This window comes from Prosopis cineraria, unplaced genomic scaffold (assembly GCF_029017545.1).
Source record: "Prosopis cineraria cultivar Desert tree isolate PC_DT_omini unplaced genomic scaffold, ASM2901754v1 PC11, whole genome shotgun sequence".
NCBI lineage: Eukaryota > Viridiplantae > Streptophyta > Magnoliopsida > Fabales > Fabaceae > Prosopis > Prosopis cineraria.
In genome coordinates this window covers 4,573,171-4,589,094 of record NW_026555342.1, presented here as the reverse complement: position 1 = coordinate 4,589,094, position 15,924 = coordinate 4,573,171, and the positions used below count along the sequence as shown (strand labels likewise).

The 15,924-nt window shown below is 31.6% G+C and overlaps 1 long non-coding RNA gene across 1 annotated transcript; it reads right to left on the bottom strand.

Moving 5' to 3' along the window:
- Positions 1–11,896: 11,896 nt before the first annotated feature.
- LOC129284968 (uncharacterized) lies at positions 11,897–13,930 on the bottom strand. Its single transcript, XR_008587039.1, has 2 exons — positions 13,826–13,930; positions 11,897–12,456 (listed from the first exon to the last, which is right to left on the bottom strand). It is a non-coding gene; the product is annotated as an uncharacterized LOC129284968 (long non-coding RNA).
- Between the last annotated feature and the right edge of the window lie 1,994 nt (positions 13,931–15,924).

Below are 15,924 nucleotides of genomic sequence, written 5' to 3'. Positions count from 1 at the left end.
GACATTTTAGCATTTTAAGGTGTAATTTTTTTTAAAAGTACCTTAATTGAATTAATTACTTTATATTTATTTTAAAGTAAAATACCCTATTAAATAAAGGAAAACATAAAAAATAAGGTTAATTTAAAAATAATTAATTATTTTATTAAAAAGTAAGATTTAATTAAAAATATTTTGCATGTCTTCTCTCTTGGACTATTATATCTCTTGCTTCTCGATGACTAATATGTTAGACTTTATTTCAATTTCAATTAGTAGTCTTGTCAGGCCAAAAAAATTTATGTAATCTTATAATTATTTTTTAAAAAAATTGACATCTATAAATATTTTTTCCTTCTCCTAATCTTTATTTCATTTATTTTTTTCATTCAGTAAATCAATTAATTGATTGTGTATACATTTATTAATTATTAGATTTTTTATAAAGAAAAGTTTAGAGGATTATTTATTATTTATTTTATTACTTGATTATAATATTCTAAAGCAACGGGTAGAAAATAAATGTAGAAGGATCTAGAAATGCGAGACATGCATAATATATAAAAGCATTAGAATGTGACCAAAACTAAATGAAAATAAAGTGTACATGTATTAAAATGAGAATGTACTCAAATATTAAATATGTTAAGTACACATGTATTCAAATGATGTGTGTGTAATCTTGACGTGATTATTTCAAAGATGGTGTTATTAGTGCGACTCTATATACTGAGGAAAGCCATCAAGCATTCGCAATGATTTTAATATTAACAAGAAGATGCGTAGTAGCTTCATCATCCACCCCATAAAATTGATAAACTATAAAAAGATAATATAGTTGTGTGTGCGCGTGTCCTAGAAGTTCGAATACTTGTGATTATTTTTAATTTAGTTGATATTTAATCATTATCAAGCTGTACTAATATTTAACTTGATGAACTCAAAGTCAACGAAGTTTGGTGTGAAAGAAGAAAGTGATAGCTAGGAAGGAGGAAAAGCTTCATTACTTCAATTACTAGCAGAGCTTGGGGGTTTTAAGTTTCAAACTCACACCTTTTGATATCACTGTCTAGTACGTACTGCAACAAACACAAATTTAAAAGGAAAGGTCATTTTGAAATATTAATTTATTGAGTATGAGAATTTCTTGAATTTATAAACCTCACATCACTTATGAGGGCCTCCTGCCGATCAAAATTCTTCATGGGTAGCCCTTTCCTATCAGAATCCTTTATGGATAGCCCTTTTCATAACATTGGCCTCTCAATGAAAGCATCAATGTAACAATTATAATCTAAAGGAAGAGTTCATCTCAAAATACTAACTTATTGGGTGAAAGAGTTTCATGAACTTATAAACTCTATACTACTTGTAAGGCTCTTCAATATAAAACTTATGACATGTACCATTGTCATATTCAAGCATAATGCAGTCTCGTGATATGCTCAAGCTATGGTTTATACTTTATTGTGCATACAATTGTTCTTGCAAATGATGGGTATTGATTGGATTCTAATTAATGTCATCCACATCCATATAATCTCATATCGGAATGGTGGATTTGATGCATTAATCTCTGTGCATCTCTTATTGTTAACTAGCCACATCATTCATATATTTTCTCATCATGTTTTACATCTCATTTTTTATTAATAAGATATGTTCTTTATGCCAATATATTTGAAATTTATCTTCTATGTTTTATTTTAATATAGCTTCTTATATATTACAGATTGTGATGTGCGTATGTGTGCATATTTTGAAGTGATGTTTATAGTTTTAGTATACTGTTTTCACTACCTCGTTACCTCAATATGGTATTATTCTTGTTTAGCTACCTTTTACCTGAATGATTATTCATCAAGATAATCGAATGAACATGTCAACAGCGGTGCAAGGGGCAAAACAACAGGGAAAATTAATTTTTAATTATCATTAAAATTGTGAAAATTGTCAAAATGGTTTGAAAATGGTTTGGGTGTTCAACTTTCTTGTGTGACTTAATTTGGAAGTAAAAACCATGCCATTAGCTATTTTATAAAAAGAGGTTTTCATAAACACTTAAATCACTTCATTTGAATATTGGATGGGGAAATGAGGCACGTCAAAAATTACCTCAAAGTTGCTATCAAATGATAGCAGAATTATTGTCTGATGAGTGCAACACGTCGTGGCACATGGCGCTTGAGCCATGGTGAGTGACACAAAAAAGGGAAAGCCCTGGCGCATGTGCACAAGCCACAGCGTACTGCCTTGTTTTTCATTCCTTGTTATTTATCAACTATACTTAAGTCTTTTCACTCTCACAAAGTATCCCATGCATCCAAGACATTTTTTTTACTTTGATTTAAATCTTATTAAATGATGTTTTAGTAAATTTGATTTATAAAAATTTAAGATCCCATTTCTTTAAATTACAAACTTGATAATCCCTATCAAGTTAGACCTGGATAACTGGATTACCTCAATTTTGATGTTACTTGGAGATTAGTTAAGGAGATATTTCGCAACACAACTCTTATGATTGGATATTCCATAAAGAAGGTTTAATGAATAAGAACAAATCACTTGTTAGTTCTCAAAGTACTAAATTTCCTATCCCTTCCTATGACTTAAGAAAGTGTTAGAATGTATTGATCGAAGGTTGAGTAAAAGCTCTTAATGTTTTTTATAGTTGTTATGGATGGTGTATTCATTGCAGAGACACTTGATAAAAACACCTATACGAATGTGGAATGGGGTTACTCTTATAAGATTGTAGCAAAATCTCTAAAAAATTTGTTAAAACCATGTGCGCGCATGGCCGATAACATTCAAAATCATCATTAATAGCATAGACTATGGGGATATAATATGATTAATAAGACCTCTAGTACATGCTCAAGATCTTTTGGTTTAATAATAAAGTTACACCAACTTATCCATGTGCTAAGGTTTATTAGTCTACATTTGGTTCAAGTCGAAAGACACCAAATACAAAGTTATTATCTTCTGTGTGATTAACTCAAATAATAGTGGTCCTTTTGACAAATGTGGGGATAGTTATAATAGTTGAGAGTGTTTTGTCAAAATGACAATGTCCCCCATTGCTCACACAAGAGAAGCTTCAAAGATATAAATACCAAGAAGTGAAAGTGGCTAGTTAAAAGGCTTTGAGGAGAAGTCAACTTACACGTATGAGACAGGCCAACGCAGGGCAATTGCAGATGAAAACAGCTTATTAGCCCTCCTTGTGCGTGAGTTAAGGCAATATTGGGACACTTTGTACTGGATTATTTTTGCAGAAAATGAATTAGTTATTTATTTAAAATTGCTTACTAGAAAACTTTTTATTTTGGTTGTTTGAAATTGTAATTTGAACTTCATTCATTTTCTGGGCTTTAAATAGATTTCTTAACCGGATTTCATTAAGGATAATTATCCTCCAAACGGCTCCAGGAAAGTGCTTGATGGTGGTTTATGGGTTTGTAAACAGTGCTTTATGGTAGTTTAATTTGGCGTTTTGAGTCCCAACGTTCATGTCCAGGTCAGCCTGTATATAGGCTTTCATGTAGACATAATAATTGCGCCAGCGTTTGAGCTTTTGGGCTACTCCTCTCCTCCTCTCTTGTTCTGCATTATATTCCTAAGTTAATTTCCTGCTTAGTTTCTTCTGTTCTGTGCTCCTGACTAACTGTGCAGGAGGGTTCACTTAATCTTAGAAAGCTACCGTGTGACCAAACTTGTGTGGTAGAATAATTATTAAGAATAGTATATTTACGGCATGACTCATAATTGAATTTTCTACTTGCTGTCAGCAAAAATTTCATTATATACATGAAATATACATTTTTTGGCCAAAAATATTACATTTTTACGCGTGCATGCACATGTGTTTCAGTCCAGTTTCCAAAACTATTTATAAATAAATGATCGCTTTACCTTTTATTTTCATTCTTCTCATTGAATTTTTCCCCTCATCCATATACGCAGGAACTATTCACATGGAACGAATAAATTCAAGGAAAAATTGTAAGGTGCATGTTCACCCCAAAATGGAGCCACTGAATCCATCAACAATAACAATAGTGGAGCGATTTGCCAAAATAAATACAAACGAATTTCGTGGAAGAGAAGGAATGGAAAATTCGGGAAAAGTGGGGCCTACTGTGAAAACAGAGTCAGGGAAGACAGAGTCAGTTCATTCATCCACAATAGAGCGCGGTGAGACACTGAATGTTCCCAAAGCCGAAAGAGTGAAGCTGTTTGATCAAGCACCGATTGGATCAACGTTTAGAGATGATGATGAGAGAACGAATTTGCTGCTGAAATTGAGCTTGATAAGAGATTTTGTCAGACTTGTACTAAATTATCCCATGAGAACAGTGCAAGATGGCAAACTCAAGGCTTGGATTCGCGAAGCTTCAAATGGGAGATATTATTTGCTCCAAGACTTGAATCGTCCTTTTGGTGGAAGCCAAAGTGCTTCTGAATCCTCAGAAAGTGGGTTTTACCGAAGAAGAGCTTGCAGGAGTAGTGGTGTACATTACCACTGGATCTTCAAAGCAAGCTTATAGTGAATTAACAATGGCAATAGGTCTGACTATCGACACAAAGGATCACTTGCTCGATGGGAGGTTTTCTGTCGAAACATTGACACCACATTGTTACCATCTTCTTATGCCAAGAGAATGGCCGTGTATATGGTTAAATAATGTGGTTGTCATCTTCTTGCCAGTGTCGTTGTAACAAAGTCATTGAGAAATGCAAACAATGTTGAACGTTGGGAACGTGCTTTGGACAAATTGAGTTCGCTCCATCCATGCTGCAACATTAGCATGTTTCATGGTCAGAGCAGAGTCATGGTTAAAGCATTCATAAACTTCATCTGGCATGATTGCAACATTGAAAAAGATCCCTTTACTTCCATAGACGCTTATCTGTATTCGGAATTGAGTTTTAGTGATGTACTTTTTTAATTGGTACACTTCTTCAGTCTCTTTTTTCATCAATTTTAATCCTGCATCACAATTTCAGTTGGGTTTGTTTTTGGTCTGTAAGTTTGCATTTTCATCTTCTCGACACAGAACTTGAGCTATGTCCTTGAAATTAAAATTGTCACTGGCTTTTCCTTTTTGCACGGTGGAGTGATAATAAGATTCGAATTGCTTCAGTTTGTTTTATCATGAGTTCTTAAACCAGTTGAATGTTTTAACTGAAAATAATTGCTAATTTCAAACCCAATCTCAAACTTCATGATATATTTGAATTTGAATAAGGAAAAAAAGTTGTTAAAAAAAAAAGGGAGGAGACTTGAAGAAAAAATCGGGGAAGATAAAAATAGCGATATAATATTATTTCTTCTTATACCTGGACCAACGAAAAAGGGATGGAAGAGATTATACATATAATAGTTTTTTGAATTGAAAATGTATAATCTTTAAAATGACAATAATGAACTTTTGTCCTATGTTCTCTAACAATGCTATGAAAATTAAATTTAAATTAAAAAACAAAATTTTTGGAAAAATATTCCTCACAAATAAAAATAATTCAAAAAATCAAATGTGTGGGGGCAATAATGAAACAATAACAAATAAAAATATTTGACAAAGTCACATATTTAAAATGCAAATTTTCAATAGAATATAATATAAAGTAATAAAAACTTAAAATATCTCTAACAATAAAAGAAAGGCAGAAATACACTTTTCTCCATATGTAATGTTAGTCCTTACATTTTTAGAGGAACGATAACATGATACAAATAGTGTTAATAATATAGATATATCAATAATTTTGTGCTCACATGTCAAAATAATGCTAATATAAATTTTTAATAAGAAAAAAAGCCTACATCAGATTAAATAAAAAAAGATGGCTTGGACTTTTAAATGATCAATAAAAGATTTTTGAAAAAAAATCTTTTTACTTCATCTGATGTAGACATTTTTTAAAAAAATTTCTTATTAAAAAATTTATATTAGCATCAGTTTGACATATAAGCACAAAAAATTAAAAGTGTTAATTGATATGTTAATATTATTAGTATCATTTGTGTCATGGCAATGTTTCTTTGAAAATGTAGAGATCAACATTACAAATGGAGAAAAATATAATGACCTAAAACATTGAAACAAAAGTGTGAATTTATATCAAAACTCGAGCAATGTGTTGGAATTAAAATAGTGCTTTCACTTTTTTATTGGATAAATATATTTTGTTATGTAATTATACTCAAACTTCTATTATTTTGAAGAAGATTTAAGTGTTTATCTATATATATATATAATATATTTTCATCCAAGTTAAAATACCAAATTTTAAAATGTTAATAATAAAAAGTCATTATATAATAAATAATATTAAAAAATTGCATGTCTTATTTTGAAGCATTTTAACTTTGAAGTATTGTGCAGGTGTTCTCAAATAGTGTAGAGGCATTGAGGGGATGTAGTGAAAATCATCCCTCCGGAGACATCACTGAAAATATTAAATTGCTGGTGCATCAAGATTGGCATTTGTTGAGTTTGTACAGCTGTTCAGACAAAAAACTGTTTTAGCTGACAAATTAGCTGAATCATCCTATATTTTTAATGATTACTTTAATATCTTTGATTACCTTTCAACATTTTAATTGGGATTGGAGAATGATGAGGGATCTTTCCTTTCCGATAAAATGGATGACATGTATAGCTAGCTTTTATTGGGATTGAAGAATTAGCCTACACTTTTAATCAATGTTTTCAGTGTTATTTAAAAAAAAAACTTGGAAATAGATAATTTTTTTCAATTTTAAAATAAGAAATGAACCCAAATCTAAAGAAAAATGAAAATTATTATTGCAGCATCAAGCCATCAATTGTAATTGTAAAGATGACTTCTATCTAAACCCCTTCGCTCCTAAAGATTCGATAGCCGAAGGTTTAACCAAAAAAAAACTGCTCTCGTTGATCTCGTCATGCATCATCAAGGGGTTCTGGGCCATGTGCATCCTAAGAACACGGATGTTCTTCCAACGGCTGCTCCGCAAATGGAAGGCTCAGCGTCGCGTAAGCGACGAGACGGGAACACTTTCCTGCACTGCAATTTGGGATGGATGAAGATGATATTGACGATGATCCAGGTAATTCTACATGCATGCATGCATGTTAATTTAATTTTTCCCAGTGTGAATACTGAATGTCACAACTTCTTTTACTTTCATCAATAAACTGACAGTACACCTTTATCCCTTGATTCCCTTACCTTGTTAAAATCTATCACAGCAGATATGACGTCATTGCTGTCTTTATTTGAGCACCCGAGGCAAAACACCGAAATAATCAGGTGTGTGTGTGTCTATATGGATAACTGAATTTTATGTGCCTCTATTCAGAGGCTTATACAAAAACGTGGTGTATCTTTCTGGCTAACATGTATTATTGTATCACAGAGTGATCTTTTCAGTGTCAGAGGAAATATCTGAAGGTGAAGATATTTTAGATGATGGGTAAAAGTGGAGGAAATATCACCAGAAAACAGAGGATGTACTAAATCCAAGGTAGCACTACTTCAATTACCCCAAAAAAGAAGAGAAAAGAGAAAATTATTTCAATGTGCATCATTTGGCTAATAATGTACGCTGTCAACGTGCAGAAGCCATTTCAAATTTGTTCAAGGAGGTTGTTATGCCAAAAAGTGAGTGCAGATATCTGAAGAAGACCCAACTATTGTCGAAATCATTTACCAGGGATTTCTCACTTGCACACAGGCCTTCAAATCGAACAAATTCCTCCATGAATAATCAGCTTGACTCAATGACTCAATCTGGGTAGATGATGATGACTTCGACAATGATCTAGGTAATTCTATAGTTATCTTGAATTTCTAATTTTAAATTAGGTTGTTATTTCAGTGTGAGCTAGTGAAGCTTTCCTCAACCTTTTTCTATTTTAACTCTGAGCGCTCATACTATCTTGTCATGTGTTTTAGGAGACATAATCAGTAGTAAGGAGAGGAAGGGCATTAAACAAAGAACTATACTCTTGACAAAGTCAGAGGTAGAAATGATGAACGATGGGTACAAGTGGATATAGCATGGCATCAAGACTTTGAAGAAGAGCCCCTACCCCAGGTAAACATATATATGCCTGTGATGCTATTTATTTGTTAACTATTTGTGAGTGACATAGTGTTACAAACGCTTAATGATATGGCCTTAAGAGTTTTCAACATGTGAGGTTCGTTGTACATGCTCTGTTACTGGGGACACACACTTGCACTCGTACATATATGTGAGAGAGCCCATCTTTTGTTGTTAGAATTGATAATAATAGAATGGAGTTGGGTGACAGAAGATAAAATGAACTAAGATGATTATAGATATATTTTCATGAGATGGGAGCAATAAAGTAACAGATATGTGTGGATAAGGACTGGCATGTATAAGGTCATAAATCTAGTTGGATTTCTAATTTTTTTAAAGAATGCGAATTACCATTAAACAGATTATTCTTATGGATATGGTTAAACAAATATGGGAGTAAAATCATTAAAATTTGATGTATTGGAATATATGATAGTTACTATGAGAAAGACAATTCCCAGAAATCTGAAATCTTAAGGAGTAGAAGAAAACGGGACCTATAGCTATCAAAGAAAGCTGTAAGAAGATTAATAACAAGAAACATGAAGATGATCATTGGCAGGAAAGATGAATGCTTCACAAAGCTTTAATTCCTTCTCACTTTGTTTTAGATATGTGCATAAATGGAAACTGCCATATAGCCAGCCTAGAACATGTTTATGCTTATTATAAAATTTGATTGATTACAGGAATTACTATAAGTGTTTGGTGAATGGATGCCCGGTGAGAAAGAGCATTGAGAGAGATAGGGATGATTCAAGTTATGTTATGACAACCTTTGAAGGCATTCACAACCACAATAAAACCGGCTATTGTCACACTGGCACACAGGCCTCTAGCGTAACAGAGTCCTCCATGAATAATCAGGTTGACTCAACTCGGGGTATTTCGGGATAGATGATGATATTGACGACAATCCAGGTAGTACTGTATCTTTTTTTTATTTTTGGTTTTGATTTCAGTTTGAATGTCCTAAACCCTTTATTCCTTTACCTTGTTAAATTTGATAAGTAAAAATATTAATGGTAAGAGAGAGTTATAGAGAATGATATCAATGACTTCTAGGTATATTTACCAATATTTGATTTTAAATTTATTGGTTTTTACTGCTATTTTGCATGCTAAACCACATTTACTTACTTAAACACGTTGAATTTATATTAAAATGACATGCAATTATCTTAAATTCACTGTCGTTGTTAAATACTATCACAGCAGATGGGATAATGGTCGAGCCATTTCAGCCTTTCAGTGACAACGTCTTCAAGGACAGGAGAGACTTGTAAGAGGATGTATATAGTATATATATGCCTAACTGTTTGCCTTTTACGTCAACTCGTAGGCTCAAATCAAAAAAGTTGCATTTTCTAATGGCAATTCTTAAATTACAGAGAGACTGTGACTGCATGGACGAAGGAATCTGGGTCTTTTGAAGAAGGATATAATTAGAGGAAATATGGCCAGGAAGCCATTCCTGGAGCCAAATTTCCAAGGTACCATCAATCTTAATTTTCCGACAATTTTTTTGGGGTTAAACTATATACTTCACTTTTGGCTCATGCTACACTTGGCCTATACGCAGAAACTATTTCAGACGTAGTCATGAATATGATTAGATCTGTCAAGCTATGAAACATGTGCAGAGAATCCAAGAGCGGCCTTGCCTTTTACAGGATCGCCTATTGTGGCAGTCGCACTTGTTCTGAGCCTAGCTTTCAGATCACCTCTCAACTAAACATGACAATCCAACGTTCTTATTACCACTTTCACCAATGAATTTAGAGTGCAACGCTGGATGAGATTCCTTAACTTCTATAGACGCCCTGTGTTCTGAATTGAGTTTTAGTGAGATGTGCTTTTTTAGTGGCTGGAATTCTTCATTTTCTTTGTTTTTTTTTTTAAAATCAATTTTAATCCTGCATCACAATTTCAGAATGAGGTGGGTTTGTTTTTGGTCTGTAAGTCTGCAGCTTCATTTTCTTGATAAACAACTTGAGCTTTGTCCTTCAAATTAAAATTGTCACTGGCTTTTCCTTTTTGCACGGTGTAGCAATAACGAGTTTCGCATTGCTTCAGTTCGCTTTATATTCTGACGAACATGTAGTTAGAAACATAACTTGTCTCAGCAAAGCAACGAGGGAATACTTTGTGCTGGCTGCAGATTGTAGAGTGGGTTAAACACTTTCTGCAATAATTCAAACAGAAAATTAAAAAAAAGAATCAATTTTTTTTTAATAACGATTTAGCTTGGAGGTATATATTTAATGAAGATAGTGAAGGTGGTTCTGGTAATCTGCCCGCCAATACTTGACTTCCATTGTAAATAGTTGTTGATATTAATAATTTATCTTGTATGTGGTAAGTTTCCATGGATTAGGGATCATATTTTCTCAACTCCTTTAGTCAAAGATAAGTTTTTTTTTCTCCTTGCAATTTAAATGGAGTTCTTGATAGATAAATTGTTGTTGTTGTTGTGGTGGTTGTTGGGGAAAAAGTAGTTTAGCGAGTTTTACTTATTGTCTTTGAATACATGTAACCAATTCAAGCAATTGACCCCCCCCCCCAAAAAAAAGGCATAACTTCTTTGTATTGTGAAGCTTGATCTTGATGGAACTTAATTATTCATCTTTTATATTTTTTTTCTAAATTTTCACAAGTTGAAGAATTTATTATTAGGAGGTAATCTTGATTTGACCGAAATACCACCGCCCTTATTTTTCGTCGCCTGCATGCTTCAGTTGTGCATTTTTGTCTTGCTACGAATTTGCATATATGATTTTTCAAGTTTTTTTTAAAAAGAAATACAAGGGCTTATAAAGTTTTATTTAAAAGATTGTGAGCTTTTCATGGAACTTTCTTCAGAATTATGTATTTTTTATTAGTGTAATGAAATGTATAGCATTGTAGATGGAGAAGGATAAGATTCAAAGTCACCTAAGTCCTTTATTTTATTTTTTTGTTTTTACCGAATACTCTCTCTTTTCTTTAATATAAGATGAAGTTTAAAATTTTTTTTATTCTAAATATAAAATGAAGTTTGAGTAATTAATTTTTTTTTTCAATTTTACTCTTTGTTTATTTATTATTACTTAAATTTATAAACAATAATTTATTATGATTATTAATTACAAATATGGTAAAATTGGAACTTTTGAATTTTTTTACAATTTTAAAATTATAACTAACATCTCTTAATAAACACAAAATTTATTAACTTTGTTTTTTATTAAATATAATATAATAGTACGTAGTACTCCTTCCATTCCAAATTATAAGATACTTTTTAAAAAGTTTCTCCATCTCAAATTATAAGACACTTTGAGTAGATTAAAATTTTATTAAATACTCCAATTTCAATATTATCCTTTTTCTTTCTATAATTAATTTCCATCACTTCTCTTTTCATTATATTAAATGATGAATATTTTGAAAAGTTTATATTTATATTTTTAAAAGATAAGGTTATTAAGTGTATTTAATGAAATTTATTAATGTATAAAATTTTATATAAAAATATTTTATAATTTGAGATGAAGGGAGTATAATTTACTCTTTCTTAAGATCAATAACCTCGTAACTTGTATTTCAATTTATAGCATACAGACTGCAACTTTTTTACGAGGTCAATGTTTTTTAACCAAAATAAATGCTTTTAACAAGCATCCAACGCAATTGTGTACCCAGAACCCAAGCTCGATCGAGATTCGAGACCAATTAATTAACCTGACATCGTTCGTTGATGCCGTCTTCTTTTTAGAATGGATTTCATTTTCACTAAATAAAAAAAAAATTAACATAGAACCCTATCCGTTGATCCTTTCATATTTTATTACTAGAACAAAAGTTCACGCAATTGATTTATGATCAAATATTAAAAAGAGTATTAAATATAATAAGATGGATCATGGTCATCAGTACTGTCAACTAGAAAATTTTGTGGGCGTCGTTTTATAAGCCTTCGAACTACCTTAAACTTTATTTCCATATTTGCACTGAGACTAGATCGCTTCCAATAACGCCATTTCTCCACGGTATCTAACCTGTCATATTACTTGTTCAGGTCAGCCACTTGATCGTTCAGTTCTTCCACTTTCTTCGTCCACAAGTTGTACTCATTAGTTGTACGCTTATTCCAAGCTGCTAATACTTGGCCGTCACAGTCACTTTTTAGAGTATTTAGGCACTCCAGTTCATCGTTTAGCTGTTTGTGTACCTCTTCCATATGGCTAGATGATGCATATATGTTGCTAACGTAGGACGTTGTTTTCTCAAGAGAAAAACGCACCACCTCTCCCAAAGAAGGTGCCCAAAGTTGAATTTGATTATCAGCGCTGCTCTTAGTATCATGACCCATTGAGAAACTTAAAAGCCTGGAGAAAAATAGTTCAAGAAATGTTAACGCCGACTAAAGAAAATAATAACGAAACAATTTTTTCTTTTTACTGAATTACAAAATATTCCTCCTAGTCTTATTTATAAGTCATCTTCTACCAACATCATCAATATTATACAACAAAAATATAAAGAATAAAAGTAAATAAAATTCCAAATGTAATCCTCAACTAAAAATACAAACATGATCAAACCATATAATACTTTAATGTATAAGTTATTTCTACCAACCCTATTACTATCAATACAACAAAAACACAAGAGATAAATATAAGTGAAATTTCAAACATAACTCTCAAGTTTAAAAAAACAAAACAAAACAAAACATGAGCAAACCATATGATATTTTTTTTTTATCTCTCTCCCTTACTTTGTAGACATAGAAAAGCAAATCACAATGATGGATGAAAGAGCTAAATGAATGGGAACTTTTTTGATTCGGTGGGGCATAGAAGAGTGAAAGTTCCAACCCTTAAAAGGGAGTCACATTGCAGACATAGAAAAGCAAAACAAAGAAACAAGAAGAGACCACGAGTGGGTCTTCCCCCACGAAAAAATGGTGCTTCTCTTTTAATTTAAATTCTTTAGCCATGTGGGAGAATGAGGAAAGACAATGGGGACAATGAAGTAAATGAACAAATGGAGTTAGGCATCAACATTTTTTTTTTGGACTTAGATACTCCTCCCAAACCACAGAACCGTGCTGCTATTGTTACTACTCCTTCACCATCATCGATTGACTCCTCATTCAAATCAAATGAGTGGACTTTTTTTTTTTCAATGCTCCACCGTGACAAAGTTTGAAGACACAAGCGAAGCATCGTTTGGATGAGGTGCTATTAAAATCTTTCAATTAAAAGAGATTACCTCTTTGGAGAGGTCAAACGGTAGAAAACTTTTTTCCCCATCAAAAGAGTCGTCAACTATAAACCCTATCAATTCATCCCGTGATAAACTCTCTGAACCCTTTTCCATCGAACACAAAGTAGAACTTGAACTACTGGATTGCAGCAAACAGTGATGAGAATTGCTCGATGGAAGAGGAATGGCGAGATTGCAGCCAACGTTGACCAAAAGAGAGGCATCTAGCGACTATACCCCAAGAGTATTGGTTAAATGAAACAAACGAGAGACAAAATCCTATAGATCAGTTATTCATGCTAAGATAAAATGGAAACGTTGCCAAGAGTTCAATCATGCATCTTTTCTAGTATTGGCTCTGTTTGAATTATCACGTTAATTAGTTGTTCATATATAGTTTTTCCTTTACCAACATATTTTCACAAGAAAAGTACTGACAGTGAGACTATTATTTCTAGAGAGTGATTTAAAAGAGAAAAATAATACCTAGGTTGTTCCAAGCGTCTAAGAGCTAGAAAGGAAGCTTATTGATTCTGTAATGGAGGAAAAGAAGGGGGCACAAGAACGAGCAAGCAAAAAATGAAGTATCACATGGCGATATGGTTCGGGTTCACTCATTTAGCTTCTATATATAGAGATCAAGGACCGAAACAATAATTAATGATAGAATAAATTAAGAATGCCTAATTTGTAACTTAAAATTGATCTTTGTATTGAGAGTTTTCCACTTTAATACTTTTATCATCACTGATTACAATTGTATTTAATTTTTGCTATATACTCCAATCAATTTTATTTATAGGATAAAATTTTTTTATCTTTTTTATAAATTATATCATTAAATTTTTATTATAAATTTTTTTATTTGACCTCTATTAAATATTAAAAAGAGAAAATTAAAAATTTATTAAATTTATATATATATATAGTTAATAAGTTTTAAAATTTTTCTTAACTTCAATAAAATATATTAAAAATAATTTATAAATAAAAATAAAAGAGTATTTATTTAATTGTTTTCAAAGATTCTAGAAAGTGATGATAATTTATTTTTACTTTATATCATTACTTATCTTTCTTTGCGCGTGATACTATCATTAGTAGTCAAATTTCCCATTTAGTCAAAACAAGACATTAATTTTCCCAAAAAGTCGGCCCATTTCTGGAAGTAAGATATAGTCTTTCGTGTAATTTCATGTTACATAAGTTTATTCGAACCGGCAAGTAAACCTGATAGGTTACGGTTCTTTAATTTGATGTGCTTCAGACGAATTCATTGCGTCGGTGCATATCACATTTTCCCTCCTATAATTAATCATGACGTGAAGTTCCAACAACTGATGGATAAAGGATTAGAAAAATCAAAACTAAGAATAGTCACTATTATTAAAAAAAAATTGGATTAGTTATATATAAGACCGACATATATTTGCGAAATTTATATTGGTTGGTTAAATAAATCATTTAATATTTGAGAACATATATCAGTCTAAAATCGGGTGACTTTTTTAACAAAAGATAAGGATTTTTTTTTTTTGAAAGAGAAGATTCTCTTTAATTCAAAAAATTGCCCCACAACTCAATATTTCCTCCGATCCGAAATATAAACATTTTTCTTATATAAAAAAAATTCATTTTACCCTTTGTATTTATTACCTTAAATGTATGTGTAAATACATATCTTTATATAATTGTGATTGAGGGTAAAAAAAAATTAATATATATTTTTTTATAAGAATGAGGATTTTATTGATATGTAAATTTTTTCAAAATATATTTTTAATTGGAGGGAGTAAATCATAAAATTTATAATAGTATATGAAGTTGCTTTCATATTTCGCCCCATAATGCTCCTCTACGAAGCTTCGCAGGTGCACGAGAGCCAAAGAAAAACAAGTAATAATCAAGAATGATTGTGAACGGCGGGAGGAAAGTGGTGGTGGTCGTGACAGCAGGAGGAAGGTGGCCCAATAATGGCGACGATAATGAAGGGTTGACTGATAGCAATTTCCCAATTTTACCATGATATTTATTAAATTTTAGATATTTTAATAGAATTGAATTTCATAAAAAAAAATTGAATTGATACATATACCAAACTATTCAAAGCTTGATTCCAATTTCATTTTGGTTTCTCTCAAGTCAATCTCCAATGTACCAAACGCGGCTTTAGTTAGCACCTTAAGGAACCAAAAACTTAATCTTATGCAGCCAGCCCGCTATTTCAAGATTGATTTTAGATTCATCGTTGGCCGACAGATGTCACGTGAAACATCCTTAACTTACACACCGTATTTATTTATTTGAAGATACATGTTAATATAAAACATAAACTATTTAGATTTTTATATACTTTATATATATTGGTCATAAGAATTGTGTTTGACACTTATGATCTAATTTTGATTTGACTTAAAGTATTGAAATTGTATTTTAGAGATGAGATGAGATTTTACTACTTCTCTATATAAGTTATATTAGGTGACTGTAACTCAATTGTAAATTTTAACTTGTATTGTTAATTTTTAGAAGTTGTATATTATGTTTTGAGATAAATGAGTTGTGGTCAAGTTGTTTACCCTAAA